We start from the raw sequence: 15160 nt of genomic DNA on the forward strand, positions 1-15160 counted from the left end.
ACTAATCAACATCACATACAGTCCATTAGTATCGAGATCACATAATCACACGGTACACTATTATCGCATACAATCCAATAGCTTCATCACATCAGCTCATTACTCATCAACATTACATACAATCCGTCAAGAGCATCAGAACATCATATCGTTATCACAATTTGTTATCACTGTACAGTCCATCGCATCAACACATCGCTGCCCATCGATCAACTAAAAACACAAGGTACGTGGTTGCTTGCTTGCACAATTTTTTTTTTATTTACGTGATTTTACGTACGGAAGGTGCATTCCGTGATAGACAAAAAAGGCAAAGCAAGTGAAATTGTTAAATTTCGTGGTTTAAACACACCAGTCGCCTTTTGACGATCGGGTAATTCCCCCCACCAGTGGTAAGGGTTACTCGACACCGCTCAAGGCAGACAGTCAGTGAATTTTTTTTTTAGTTTTTTTTCACATTTATCACTGCACTGTGTTGTACCCCTCGTCGTCACTTACGTTGACAAAAACTTGCTACAGGAACCGTATATTCACTTGGTTGATAGCCTTAGCTTATCTATCACGGAATTCGCTTTATTAAACTATATCACTTCATATTATATAGCTGTATTTTTCTCACTTTTTTCTTAATAAATATTTTAAATTGTACGTATTCCACGTCAAGTTGAATATACAAAATTAATTTTTTTTTGGTTGGGAAAGATACCCTGGTTGGCTACTCATCAGCGTTCACATCACACTTTTTTGCATACACATTAAATCCTCGTTGGGATTTCTATCTGTGGTTCAAATTTTACACTATATCCACATTGGGATTACCATCTGCGTTTTTAATTTTTTTAAACACGCCAAATTTTTTGGAAAATATTTCTATCTGTGTCCAACACACCTGTTAAGACACATTAAATATTTGCAGACGATTCTCTTCTCTTGCACATCACTGTAGACACATTAAATCCTTTCAGGACTTCTATCGGTGCTTAATATCACTTTGCACACACTAGAACCTTTCAGGATTTCTATCTGTGCTGCATATCACTACGTTTATATCACTTTATACACACTAAATCCTCGTCAGGATTTCTATCTGTGTTTATTTCCATATCACTGTATACACATTAAATCCTCGTCAGGATTTCTATCTGTGGCTTACACAATCCTCGTGAGGATCTCTATAAGTGGTTCAGTACTGGCCACACATTCATTCACATCAAGATTTACAGCTGATTCATTTTTTTCGCTTATCACTAAATTCACATAAGATTGTTTTCTGTGTTAACACATACAATCAGTTCAGAGTTTCAATCCGTGTGTTTTTAAAGATTTTACTTTTACAGCACAATCACAGCAGAATTGATAGCTGGGCTACGTTCAAAAAACGAAACACACTTGTAATTTTTGCTGCGGTTAGATACACACCAACACCACTAAGTATTTTGCCTCCAAGCTCGAACCCTTTAAAGAATCAAGATATTCAAATTAATAAAATCAATGGAGACTTATATTAGATTGGCTGATTCCATAGCCGAGTTTGAACACGATTTCAACTTCACCCCGGCCGAATCCCGGAACAAGCACACCCTTGCACTACTGAAAGAGGAGCTAAGGACACTATGGAAGAAGACCAAGTCCACATATGAAAGTCTTCTCACCAATTCTGAGCTGTCCAAAGACGAGCTCAGCTCACTAAGAAAGAAGAATAAAAGTTGCTTCGGATGCTACCTGCAATGCATGTCTGCTGTGGCGGCTGAAGCCGAAGCTATCACCCCACAGCCGGCCAAGGATGAAGCAAAGGATGAAGACTCTTCGCGCCGTGGACATAAAATGCGGCTGCCGCCTTGTGACACCGATGTATTTAAAGGCGACTACGTTTCCTGGCCAGCCTTTAGAGATATGTTCACGGCGATATACATCCACAATACTGATCTGAAAGATGTCGAGAAATTATATTATCTAAAACAAAAAGCTCAAGGGGAGGCAAAAGAAATAGTGGGCAGGTGCTCATTAACAAACGAGGGTTTTGCAACCGCCTGGAAAAATCTAAGCGACAGGTACGAAAATAAACGTATCCTCGTCAACACACAACTATAACTTTTATTTAATCTGACGGCAGTCGAACAGGAGTGTGGAACCTCAATCAAAAAATTGCAACGGGAGATAAACAATTGCATTTCTGCGCTACAATGTCATAATATTGACATCACAAATTGGGATGCAATTATAACTTACTTATGCTCCACAAAACTCCCTGAATCTACACTGGCTCTTTGGGAACAGACCGTAGAACGAAAAACAGATATTCCGGAATGGGAGGATATGGACAAATTCCTATCCAATCGCTTCTAGACATTAGAGACGGTTTCCGATCTTAGGGGTAATAAAACGACAAAAACACCCAAAAGTCAGAATTCGAAAGAACAATAGTTACTGTCTGAATTGTCTGTCGGGTGGACACACCGTGACACGATGCACTAGCCAATTTAATTGCAGCACATGCCATGCAAGGCACAACACCTTGCTCCATCTTCCGACAGCACAACCAAAGACAACTCCTCAAAGGTGGACTCAAAACGCCACCGACAATGCACCTTCAACATCACAGCAGGCTTGGGCAAGGATGGAGTCTGAAAAAAGACAAGATAATGCTAATAACGTCTCTTCCTGTCATGCTAACACCACTAAAGGGGTGTTATTAGGAACAGCACGTGTTAATATACACTATAATGGAGTGAAATTTTCCGCCAGAGCGCTGATAGACTCTGGGTCCGAATGCTCTTTCATAACAGAAAGACTAAAAAAGCGAATAAACCTTCCATCCAAACGTCTGCATGTGCAAGTATCAGGAATAAATAATACACCATCTGCACAGGTAAAGGATTAATGTACGATTACCTTAGGTTCGCTTACAGATCCCTTAGTAAGCATCAATACAGTGGCCCTAGTCCTGCCTCAATTAACAGGGGACCTTCCGACTTGCCAAGTGAGCGCAACGACTCGGCAAGCGTTCCCTGATATGATTCTGGCGGATAAGAGGTTCTTCGTTAATGAACAAGTCGACCTCATACTTGGAGGCGACATTTATCCCAAGATAATACTTAACGGTATAAGGAAGAACGTTCTAAATACGCTTCTCGCCCAAGAAACCGTCTTCGGTTGGATCCTAACTGGTCGTGCAGAAGTACCTCACCCAACTAATACACGAGTATCCTTTTTTAACGCAATTAGCCTAGACAAGCAACAAACAGCTTTCTGGGAAATTGAAAACATACCAACAAAAAAAGCCCTGACGGAAGACAATGCCTATTGCGAGGCACTATATAAGAACACGACGGAAAGGAATTCAGATGGAAGATATACCGTCGCCCTTCCATTCAAACAAGACTTCCCAAAAACGCTCTGTTTGGGTCCATCTCTTAAGAGCGTCTGCTCTCAGTTCTATCGGAACGAGACACGCCTAGCCAAGACACCGGCCCTACAGACGGAATACAATAGGGTACGGACAGAATACGTCACGTTAGGGCACATGTCTAAGGTGCAGACCGTAGTACCACCACAATCATCTGATTGCTACTTCTTGCCGCATCATGCGGTTATTAAAGAGGAGAGTACAACGACTAAAGTGAGAGCCGTGTTCAACGCGTCGTGCCCGACATCCAATGGCACAAGCCTGAACGATGTGCTACACACCGGCCCAGTACTTCAATCCGGCTTAACAATACTGCTCCTCCGATGGAGATTCTACAAGTACGTCTTCAACAGCGACATTGAGAAGATGTACAGGCAAATTTGGGTAAAGGAAAATCAAACCCAATACCAAAGAATAGTTTTTCGACTCAAAGCAGAGGACCCTGTCAGCGTGTTCAGCGAGCTCAACACGGTAACCTTTGCGGCCAACTGTGCCCCCTATCTAGCGATCAGAACCCTACATCAACTTGCAGATGACGTCGAGGCATCTCTGCCAACCGCAGCGCACATCTTGCGAAACAGTATGTATGTCGATGACGTCCTTGCAGGGGGGCATAGCATCGAGGCAGCAATCACTGCTCGCGATGAAATCACAGCTGCATTAAAGTCAGCAGGATTCCCTCTGCGAAAATGGACCTCTAATTGTAGTAGGATACTACAGGGAATACCCAAACCTCACAGGCTTACGAAAGACTTTCTGGAGTTCGAGGACGCGAGCATGGTAAAAACCCTAGGCATCCGTTGGAACGCGCATTCCGACTACTTTTTTTTCACAGCCAAACCAATCGAAAACCAGGACATCTTAACAAAGAGGGCGATCCTATCGTTAGACCCGTTAGGCTGGCTTGCTCCAGTCATCATCGTAGCCAAGATACTAATGCAGAACATTTGGCTGGAGGGGACGGACTGGGATGAACCGGTATCCGCAATCACTTTAGATCGGTGGCAAACCTTTATGCAGGAGTACCCCGCCATTAACCGGATTCGTATACCTCAGTGGGTGTACTTCACCCCAACCAACGATATAGAAATTCATGGCTTCTGTGACGCGTCCGAAAAAGCCTACGCAGCTACGATTTACGTGCGAGCTAAGATCAACGATAGGACATACGTTAGTCTACTTATGGCAAAAACGAGGGTGGCACCAGTAAAAACAATTTCACTACCAAGATTGGAGTTATGCGGTGCCGTCTTGCTGGCTGAGACTTTGGAAACCGTGATGGAGAACCTGAACTTAAGCAAATTTAACATTCACCTATGGATAGATTCGACCATCGTCCTAGCATGGATTCGAAAACCCCCGTGTTCCTGGTCAACATTTGTAGCTCACAGGGTGACAAAAATCGTGGAGAAGGTAGGAACGAAAGCATGGCATCATGTCGAGTCCGCATCAAATCCAGCGGACTTATCCAGCAGAGGACTTCCAGCCACGGACCTAGTCGACAACTCTTTGTGGTGGCAGGGACCTTCTTGGCTGAAAGAAGGCAAAGCGGAATGGCCATCTCAAGGCAAACAGGAGTACCACACAAACATCGAAGAAAAACGAGTACAAGTGCATGCAGCAACGAACCTCAACAATAGCGAGGATATTCTTGATCGGTTTTCCGATCTGTCAAGAGCGTTGCGGGTAACCTACCTTATAAGATTCGCCAATAGAACCCATCCAAAAACTAAAGCGTCCTTTAAAGCAGAGTCGTACCAGTTATCGCCTGAAGAAATCAAGTCTACGACTAGCCGCCTCATAAGGATATCCCAAACCAACCACTATGCCGAAGAAATAAATTCCCTGAGAACTAGGAAACCCATCGCGACCAAAAGCGAGATCCTCTCTCTAGACCCCTTTATCGACGAAGATAATGTCCTTCGGGTGGGGGGTCGTCTCAACGCATCCAGGGACGTTCCCGTCGACGAGCGTCACCCGATAATCCTCCCTTACGCCTGCCGACTCACCCGTATTGGATACCTCGGATCAAAAACATGATCCGATCCATCATCCACAACTGAAAGGCCTGTACGTTATTCCGCAAACGTTCCCCGACGCAACTCATGGGAACCCTCCCTGCGGAATGCACTACATTTAGCCGGGCATTTATCAAGACCGGGGTGGATTTCGCAGGACCGTTTGACATCAAGTCTTACAGCGGAAGAGGATGCCGCATGTCCAAGGGTTGCGTCTGCCTATTCGTCTGCTTTGCGACTAAGGCGATCCACTTAGAGGCGACTAGCGACCTCAGCACCGCCGTGTTTCTAGCAGCGTTTAGTCAGTTTGTCGCCAGACGGGGATGCCCGAAAAACCTCTATTCCGACAACGGGACGAACTTTGTCGGTGCGTCGAGGGCTCTCCGCTCAGAGTTCAAGGCCTTCCTCGTTGATGCGCGCAATGAAACCCTCTCTAAATATGCCCACCAAACCCTGACATGACATTTCATACCAGCAGCTGCTCCTCATATGGGCGGACTGTGGGAAGCGGGAGTCAAGAGTTTCAAAACTCATTTCAAAAAGATCGCATCGGATCATAAATTTACTCTCGAGGAGTTTAGCACCCTCCTGTGTAGGATTGAATCCTGTCTCAACTCCCGACCCCTAAGCCCGTCTTCAAATGACCCGTCCAACCTGGAGCCACTTACCCCCGGGCACTTCCTAGTCGGGGGCCACCTACTAGCACCACCCGAGATTGATGTTAGCGAGAATCGCGCTTCACTCGTCAATCGATGGGAAAAACTTAAGGCGCTGCATCATACCTTCTGCAAACGGTGGAAAACGGAGTATCTCACGGAATTGCATAAGCGCGTTAAGTGGAAGCATCCACAACCAAACCTCAAACAGGGAGACCTAGTCGTCATTAAGGAGGATAATCTGCCCCCCAACGAATGAAGACTAGGTCGGATAGCCACCCTTCATTATGGCCCCGATAACCGAGCTCGAGTCGTCGAACTGGATACGGCAAGGGGACAAACCACCAGACCAATCACGAAATTGGTCCTACTACCACCCTCCAGTGAGGGGGTGGGAGACTTGTAACTCCCAACCGTTATAACCAACCCCGTAACCCAGCTCTCGTTCACCCCGAACGAGGCCAACAAACCCCATAGCCCAGCTCTCGTTCACCCCGAACGAGGCCAACAGAAGCCTAAAGCAGATAAACTATCTGCCACCGTATACCCTCCCAAAAAAAAAAAAATGTTTATTCATATCACCACCAGAATAACCAGCGACTCCAAAAATATTCAAACATCATGCCCCAAGATGATTAAACACGTTCAAATTTAAAAGGGATTTTCGATTCAAAAATTAAAGGATTGTCGGGAGACAAAAGTGATTATTCCTAAGTAATCATTTATGATCCATCTTTCGAACTGCTTTAATCACAATTGAGATCATTGTCACCGTGAACGCTAATTGTTTGGGAGTAATGTTTTGACTGCTGTTCACAGTCAGTTTCAGATCATATTCGAGACCATATTTCATGCATGACTTTCGAATTCGATTATCATGCAGTTACTCTTCCCCTCTCATACAATAAGATCTTCAAGGAAAAAAAAAAATTTAAAAAAAAATTAATTAAAAATTTAATTCAATATTGTGACTAGTTCTTCGGTTCCATTGTCAGAAAGTTCAATAATAGGGAAATCCAAAATTTAGGCACCTCAAGGCAGAGTGGAAACTAACTAAAACGAAGTTTGTCGTTCAACAACAATGAGGGTCCTGCGATATTTTATCTGGTACGATCGATACACCTAAGCCCCCCCCCCCCTTCCCCCACACCAATTGGAGATCGAATTCTCCTGAAGAACGTCACATAACCATTATAATTATTATCGCTTTATTAACACTAGGGTCCCATACATTGGCGACTCACCCTATCAGTTACTGGGTTCTTTGTACGACCAACTTAACAACTAAATATATATATATAAGGAACATAATTGAGACCCTTTTGAATTCAACTTACAAGTAATCGAACGTATATCCTTCATTCCTTGGCCAACGGTTCAAGTCTCATCCGGGGGGAAGCGTGCTCGTTTGGTATGCGCCTCCATCTCAGAAGCTCACTAAGCAACTGTACTACCTGTTGTTGTTGTTGTTGTAGCGATTAGGTTACCCCCAAAGCTGTACTAGCTCCTCAGCCGATATGAAAATAGATATTCATTTCATCATCCAGCATTGTATGTAATCAGGAAATCACTTACCTCGTAATAACTAATTGGCGGTGAATCCAATTGTTGTGGCGCCTCGAATACCACCCAAATCCTTGTTACCACCACCGACGCCATCGGTCAGATCCCCATCCGTCACCATTAGACGTATATCAAGTGGAATTCCAGCCATTACACGTCCCATAAAACTCTAATCGCCGTCCATAGGAGCATATATCGACAAAGCGCGGTAAAGCATTCATGCACAAACTCAAATCTAGCAACGCCAAATGTATATGACCCTCCTTCAACACCCTAACCCAAGCTATTGTTTGACGTACATCAACACGATCAGGACGATATTCATATATTGCAGCCAATAATTTAGCGCACAAATGACCATTTAAATTGGTGGTGCGTGATGCAAAGAGCGCATGCAATGTTTGAAAGCAATTTGTGCGTATGGGTACATTAGCAGCAGTCATTATAGAAAGTAAACTTTCGCAAACTGTACGTATATCTTCAGTTTTAAAACCGCTTATAATATCTTTGAGCAGTGTTAGTGTATGCAGCACTGTCGTTTGAGAGTTAGTCAAAACTTCGGGCTTGAATTGGCTCAAACAAAATGTCGTAATGCGACTGCTGGCCGGATGGTTTTTCACCTTTGGCAGCTCTATATTGGTTGTAGCCTCTCCATCATCTGCCTTAGTTGGCTGCATAAAGGAGCTACCATAAATAATTGATACAATAGCATGTTGCGCAGCTTTGCGTATCTTCGGCTTCGAATGTACAGTGAAAGAAAGTATAGCATCAAGATATTGCCAAGTTGAGGAATGCGACCAAGTCACATAATCTTGAGCGCACAAAACGGACAAATTTCCAATGATGTATTTTAAAATCGTTTGATCTGGAGACTCCATAAAATGTTGCAACCGCGTTAGAAACGTTTGAGCTGTTTCCCCAAAACGTTTGCGCAACACCGCTGCCGGTACCGGTTTAATGCCCATGGCAAGCAGCGGAAGACCTGCAATAATATCATATCAATATATTATCTTCTGTACTCGCTTCAATTTGTTCCATTAGAAGTATAAAGTATTCCGTTGATGATTCTGTGCCACCACGTTCACGTATAACTTCTGTAATTGCGGTTAGAATAGCTAACGTTTCTTTATGTAAATCGGATGCACGAAGACCAACTAAAAGTTTCTTAAAACTCATATTGCTGCAAGCACTATAATTGGAAGCAAAAGTTTTGAAGGTCTTGAAAGTGCTTTACTGAGATTGGGACATGCGTTCATCCTCCAAACTATCGTCGTGCAGGCTAAATAATTTGAGGCTACCGGCAACATCATTTACTGTTGTTGTTTCGGCATTATAAGACAGACGTTGGTCATGCTTCAGCACTGCATTCAATGTGAGCGCAGTCGGATTGGCAGTTGGCTCAGTTATGTAAACCAACCCGAAAACCGACGACTGCCCTTCTTCCATTTGGACATCTTCATAACTCTCTAACATTCACCACCGTTCTAGTGTAGCAACAGGCTGTAGATATTGGTCACCAATATATTCCCGTTTAATAGGCCTGCCACTATCAATTTTGCCAGCCGTGGTTGCAACGCTGCCCGACACACAACCACGCGGCCCAGGTTCACGCTTAAAATCATCTGTAAGTCACAGAACTGTGCCACTTCATCCATTTTCCTACCACCTGTCTCCTGTAGACATAAAATACGTGACTGAGCCTCTAACATTTAACTTCTGTGACACAAAGATATTGTGAAAGCTTTTGCTTTAGTGTGGTGGAGGATAAAAAAAAAAAAAAAATTTAAGGTGCGATAACCTCCGAAGAGATCTAAGGCCGAGCTTCTCTTCCAATTTGCGTCGTGCTCCTCTTGATTTTTCCCTACAAATTGGCCGGACGGGACCTACATATTTTATGCCGACTCCGAACGGCATCTGCAAGGCAGATGAGTTTTCACTGAGAGCTTTTCATGGCAGAAATACAATCGGAGCGCTTGCCAGACACTGCCGAGGGGCGACCCCGCTTAGAAAAATTTTCTTTTAATTGAAAAATCTTATTTCTAAAATTTTCATGTTGCTTTGCCCGGGAGTTGAACCCAGGGCATACGGTGTGATAGGCGGAGCACGCTACCATCACACCACGGTGGCCGCCAAGGAGGATGTTTGAATGGATTTCGGAAGCTATTGTAAAAAAAAAAAAAATTTATCCACCCGCCGCAGAGTCAAAGTGGACTTCTACGCACAGGATTACATGCGTGCAGGTTGCTAATGTGAGAATTGTCCAATTTAGTATTTTGGACACCATTCTGTATGTACCACCCCTTAGAAATCGAATTTTTCACTCAGGTGGTGCCAGCAAACCACCCAAGTTGTAGCTGGGTACCTGAAAATGAAAAAAATAAATAAAATGAAAAGAAATTAGAAAATTTATAAAATTATCAAAAAGGGAACGATACTTATACTTACCCATCACAAGTTTTCTTCATAGTGAGAATTCATTCAAAATGTCTCTATACTCATTTCCATGAATGAATCACATTTTGAATGAACGAATCAAGGTTGCCACTCGATGACATTTGCTTTCGTCGTTTCTTACGCCGTAAACACATTGCGCGCGACCCCATGGGATCACAAGTCGGATCCGTGGGTTCCAACAAACTCGAGTGTTAGTACCCGAACAAAAAAACTAACGAAATACGAAACACGAAAAATACAGCCTAGTCCATTGAAAACAAACGAGTCAGTTGGTATTTCGATAGGTTTCTTCTGACAAATAAAAATTTTGTTTTTAGTTTGAAACTTTGGCGCATTAGAACACTATCAAAGTCAAACTTCTTGTGAAGAGAGTGAACTACTCGAGACCAAAATAATTTTCGCGTGTTCTTTGCATCGTGTTTACTGATTCAAAATGTTAATGCAAAATAAAAGGTAAAACTTAAACAAAAACAGGTCTAACTCACGAACTTTGGGGGAATAGTGCCATCGCTTTCATGAGAGCAATTGTTTTGGGGTTTTGAAGTTTCGTCAGACCTTTTAACTTGGAATCCAAGCAAGAACAAAGTAGTGTTATACATGCTTTGATACTACAAACAAGGGAGAAATTAATCTTTTAGAAAAACTATAAATTTTATGTCGCGTTAGAACTCAGACGCGAGTTTTCCCTAAATACTTCATGACATGACCATTATGTATCATTACACTGCAATGGGCAGCACCGCACCGTTGTCTCATTCCAATGATTGGAAGAGTGAGCAGCTGACAGCTCTACAAGTTACCACACTCGATAGTGTAGGCTATTCCCGCCAGGGTTGTGTTGAAATCAACAAACACACCACAATTTGTGATTCTCACACAACATGGCCCAAATCAACACAAAGAGTGTTCCCAGACAGCGAATAAAGGCCCCTATACATCTGTCGCACATTCTATCTGCACGACGTCATTTGACTAGTCATTTTACAGTCATTCAAAGGTTATATTCATAGTCACATTTGCATGGGCGTGGGTAAGTTTTGTGACCAAATTTTGTAGGGCAATTACAAGGAGCCGTGAAAATACACGGGTAACTCGTGATACCATCTGCTACACAAATGTAGCGTATATTACCGCATATTGCCTGTATTAGGCAAACACCAAAAAATATAGTTTGTCCTAAGTCTATATTTAATAATTCTTAATTTCACTCGTTGATTGTTTCAATATCAGAACTTTCATTCTGATGAAAATATTTTCAAAATTAAAGATACCTTTACGCGTATCTCAATGCAATTTTACCAAACCTAACAGTGGTTTCAACCACTAACCGTCATTATGTCGGCAGACTGACTTAATCAGATTATTCATCCCGAGTGCGCCAACCACAAGCTCAGCCTATTAAGCTATTTGTCTCCGCTCATAAGCCACCCAACCCAAGGGCATCTACGAATGTTCCATTAACAATTTGATATTCCAGAATGACTGGATTGTCCCATAAACGCGCCAAGACGGAGGCACGCGGCAGCACATTCAGCGTCCCATGCCGGCTATGTGAAAAATCGCACAGCATAAGGCTCTGCCCAATTTACCGGGGCATGACGAACATCGATCGACTAAAGACGATTATAGATTTGAGATACTGCACCAATTGCTTATCGCCATTCCACCAACGGAAGACATGTCCCAGCGAAGATCGCTGTCATCGGTGCAACGAGCAGCACCACACGTCAACACACCTCGACGACGTTCCACCACCGTCCCATGAGAGTGATGGCGAAGAGGGCTCCGACGGAGCCCTACCCATCCACGCCACGGAACAAACCCTGTGGTGGGAAGCGGACGTCGCCGACGAAGAGATCGAACGACGGAAAGATCCTACTACAATAGTAGCAACAACACCACCGGGCGGTTCAGGACCACAACGTTTCCGACCGCTATTACGTCATGAAAAGCCTTCAAACCTACAACGCGGGGATGGCGGGGAGACACGCCCTTTCCCCCCATCGCACCGCTCTGCCGGGGGGCGCCGTGGCGACGCGGAACCGCGTCCGTCCCGCTCGCCACTACGCTCAATTGGCAGGGCGGCCCCGTATAATGCTCGTGCCCAAGTAACCACGCTCGCGCGCCAACCAACAACGCCAGCCGGCTTCAGAACGGGACGCCTCCGGGAGACTCCTCTAGCAACGACCATTACACGCGCATTCGTTTCCATAGCTCCAACGGCGGTCGTCCGGATAGCAGCAGGAGGGAAGCTCCACGCAGTACGCGCCCTTATCGATCCATGCGCTCCGAACTCAATCATCGATGCAAACCTCGCAAAGGACCTCGGGTTAGAGCGTACCGGCACATCCTATCACGTGAAGTACACGCTTGTTCTACGAGGGAAATACGGGGTAACGGGAGCAGTGACGACCCAGGCCACAGTGGTGTCACGATATTCCCGGCTTAGTCCTACAGCAACTCTGGATCCATCGGTAGCCACGCCATTCCAATTCATGAAGCTGGCGGATCCAGCTTTCCACCGGTCTACACCCGTCCGGCTCACATTAGGTGCCGATGTCTACGCCAGCCTAATGGTTAGCGGCACACCACCGTCGAACGTAGGCGGGCTGTTGACTCAAGCCACCATATTCGGGTTGGTAGTGTCTGGAGCCCACCAGCAATAATCAGGCATCTGTTCATTCAATAAGTAAAGTGCACTAAAATCAACCTATGTCTATTTCGACTAACATCTCTTTATTCACAGGAATCCCACGGAGAAGCGTCTGGCGTCGGTCGAATTATGTATCCTGGTCACACTAGTTTTCTTCCATACACATTTACAGCAGGGTCTACATTTAAGTTGAGATTCGTTCTCGCGAGCCCTTTGGGGCTTGGTTGTTGGGGCGTCACGGTCGTTTCGAAGTTGCTCGCTGCAAGGGGGCCGGCATGTTTAAGCCACAGGCCTAAATATGGCGGTGCACCCTCGTATCGCTTTACTTTTCCTTTTCGTTGTCCTTTTACCTCACATTTTTCATTTATACATATCGGTTTATACCGATAACCGTTTACCCCGCCGGATAATAGTTAAGCCTAGGATTCGGCGGTGACCGCGAACTAAAGGCTTTTTACCTCTTTGACTTCTTTTGCGAACGTCTAAGAAACCGCCAGCAGCCAAGCCACTGAAGGTAAGTCTTTCCTTAATACCAAAAATTATAAAGTTCATTTTTACACTTCCGTCATCGGAAATATTGAATTGTGATTAAGTGGATTAACTTTGAATTTGCATTTGCTTTTATTTTAATAAACATTATTGTGTATCTTTTTCTAACGAATTCATTTGTATTTTCTTTTCTTCTCTCCCCACCATTATTACGAGCGCGTCCTATCTGTGGTCTTGCCGCCGTAACAACGACATATTCTCTTAAATCAAAATTCAACAAAATTACTCAAAATTCAACAAATTCTGAAAAACCAACGGGCATGTATATAACGGCACTCGCACCACTCCACGCATAACGACACCCAAAAACATATACATACACAATTCAAACGTAATTTTCCACCACCACCAACTTTAACACGCAAAGACGAAAATTAGCAACAACACCAGCAGCGATTCAGGGCTGCCAGCGCAGCAGCAGCAGTGACCAGAAGAAGAAAAAATAAGTATACATATATGTATTTAAGATGTTGCCTGCGGGTGTTTTTCTTACGCTTTATGTATGTATATTAAAACATTTATAAAACTTTTATAAAATTCGGTGCTTTCGCATTTAAATCAAAAATTTTAAATTTGAAAAATTAAAGCAAAAATTAATTTCGTATTTAATATAAATTTTGGATTTTGATATTACGGTGGTTTTCGGAAAAACCAATTAATTTTGTTTGATACATGCGGTGGTTCCGTTAAAAACCAATTAACTTTTTTGACACATGCGGTGGTTCCGTTAAAAACCAATAAATTTTTTTTGATACATGCGGTGGTTTCGTTAAAAACCAAGTAATTTTTTTTTGATATATGCGGTGGTTCCGTTAAAAACCAGTTAACTTTTTAATACATGCGGTGGTTCCGTGAAAAACCAACTAAAATTGTTTTGATATAAGCGGTGGTTCCGTGAAAAACCAAATTGAGATTTTTTTGAATAAAGCGGTGTGTCCGTGATTACATTTTGGAATTTTTAACAATTCATACTGCAGTTTTAATTAATTCTTCCAATAAATAGTTAAATACTCCTTTAGTGACTATTCACCTGCAAATCAATTCCCTTATAAAAAAAAAAAAAAAATTTCTTCTATCTTTTCCTCAACAATTCAACTTTAAATATAAATTCAGACATTCAAATAAGTAATTCATTAATTTCATAGTTTGAACTGAACTATTTGTGCTATTCTGATAACTACATATGTACCTTAGAAGTGGTAAGCAAGTGCAAAAAAATTCAGACTTAGGATCCGATTCCGATAATCCAGCCTCAAGCTACGAAAGTTTAGCTTCATCCTCGACAGAAGCAGTCACAAACCAGGAAAATAGATTTTTTTTGTCAACAGATTTTCCAGGCTTCGAAAATTCTTCCATTAAAAATTCAACTTCTAATTTAGATTCAAATCTTAACGATTCAAATAGTGCAAAACTAACTTCAACTTCTTTTACTTTAAAATCAGATCTTAACGATCCAAATAGTACAAACATGGCCTCACCTTCTGCTAATTCAGCTCCAGAACTTAACGATCAAATCATGGCAACACCAGAGGATAAGAGAATTTTTATTAACAAATGTGCTAATTCTATTAGAGAAAACTACAGTGGTGATCCTCTAGGACTTGATTCTTTTATAGACAAAATTGCATTACTTGAACAATTCGCTACTGCATATTTAACTGATACTTTTATAGAATTCTTAAAATCAAAATTTGAGGGTAAAGCCCGTGAAGCAATACCAAAACAAGTAACTTCGGTCAATGAAATTAAAACAGCTCTACGTAATAGGATTAAACCAGACAACTCGAAAGTTGTAGCAGGGAGAATTGTAGCGTTGCATGTTAACGGTAACAATTATACAGATTTTTCCAAAAAAGTTGAA

At 42.9% G+C, this 15160-nt stretch overlaps 1 protein-coding gene across 4 annotated transcripts in view; it reads right to left on the minus strand.

Annotated features, from left to right (window-relative positions):
- LOC137235471 (epidermal growth factor receptor kinase substrate 8-like) overlaps positions 1-15160 on the minus strand; it is a 741986-nt gene that overhangs the window by 370437 nt on the left and 356389 nt on the right. The window contains exon 5 of one of the 4 annotated variants that reach the window (XR_010947911.1): positions 8607-8625. The exons of the other annotated variants lie outside the window; for them this stretch is intronic. The gene's annotated coding sequence lies outside the window, so the exon portion shown is untranslated. Of the gene's footprint in view, positions 1-8606; positions 8626-15160 lie in introns of those variants that run through there. 4 annotated transcript variants of the gene reach the window in all.

This window comes from Eurosta solidaginis, chromosome X (assembly GCF_040869045.1).
Source record: "Eurosta solidaginis isolate ZX-2024a chromosome X, ASM4086904v1, whole genome shotgun sequence".
Classification (NCBI taxonomy): domain Eukaryota; kingdom Metazoa; phylum Arthropoda; class Insecta; order Diptera; family Tephritidae; genus Eurosta; species Eurosta solidaginis.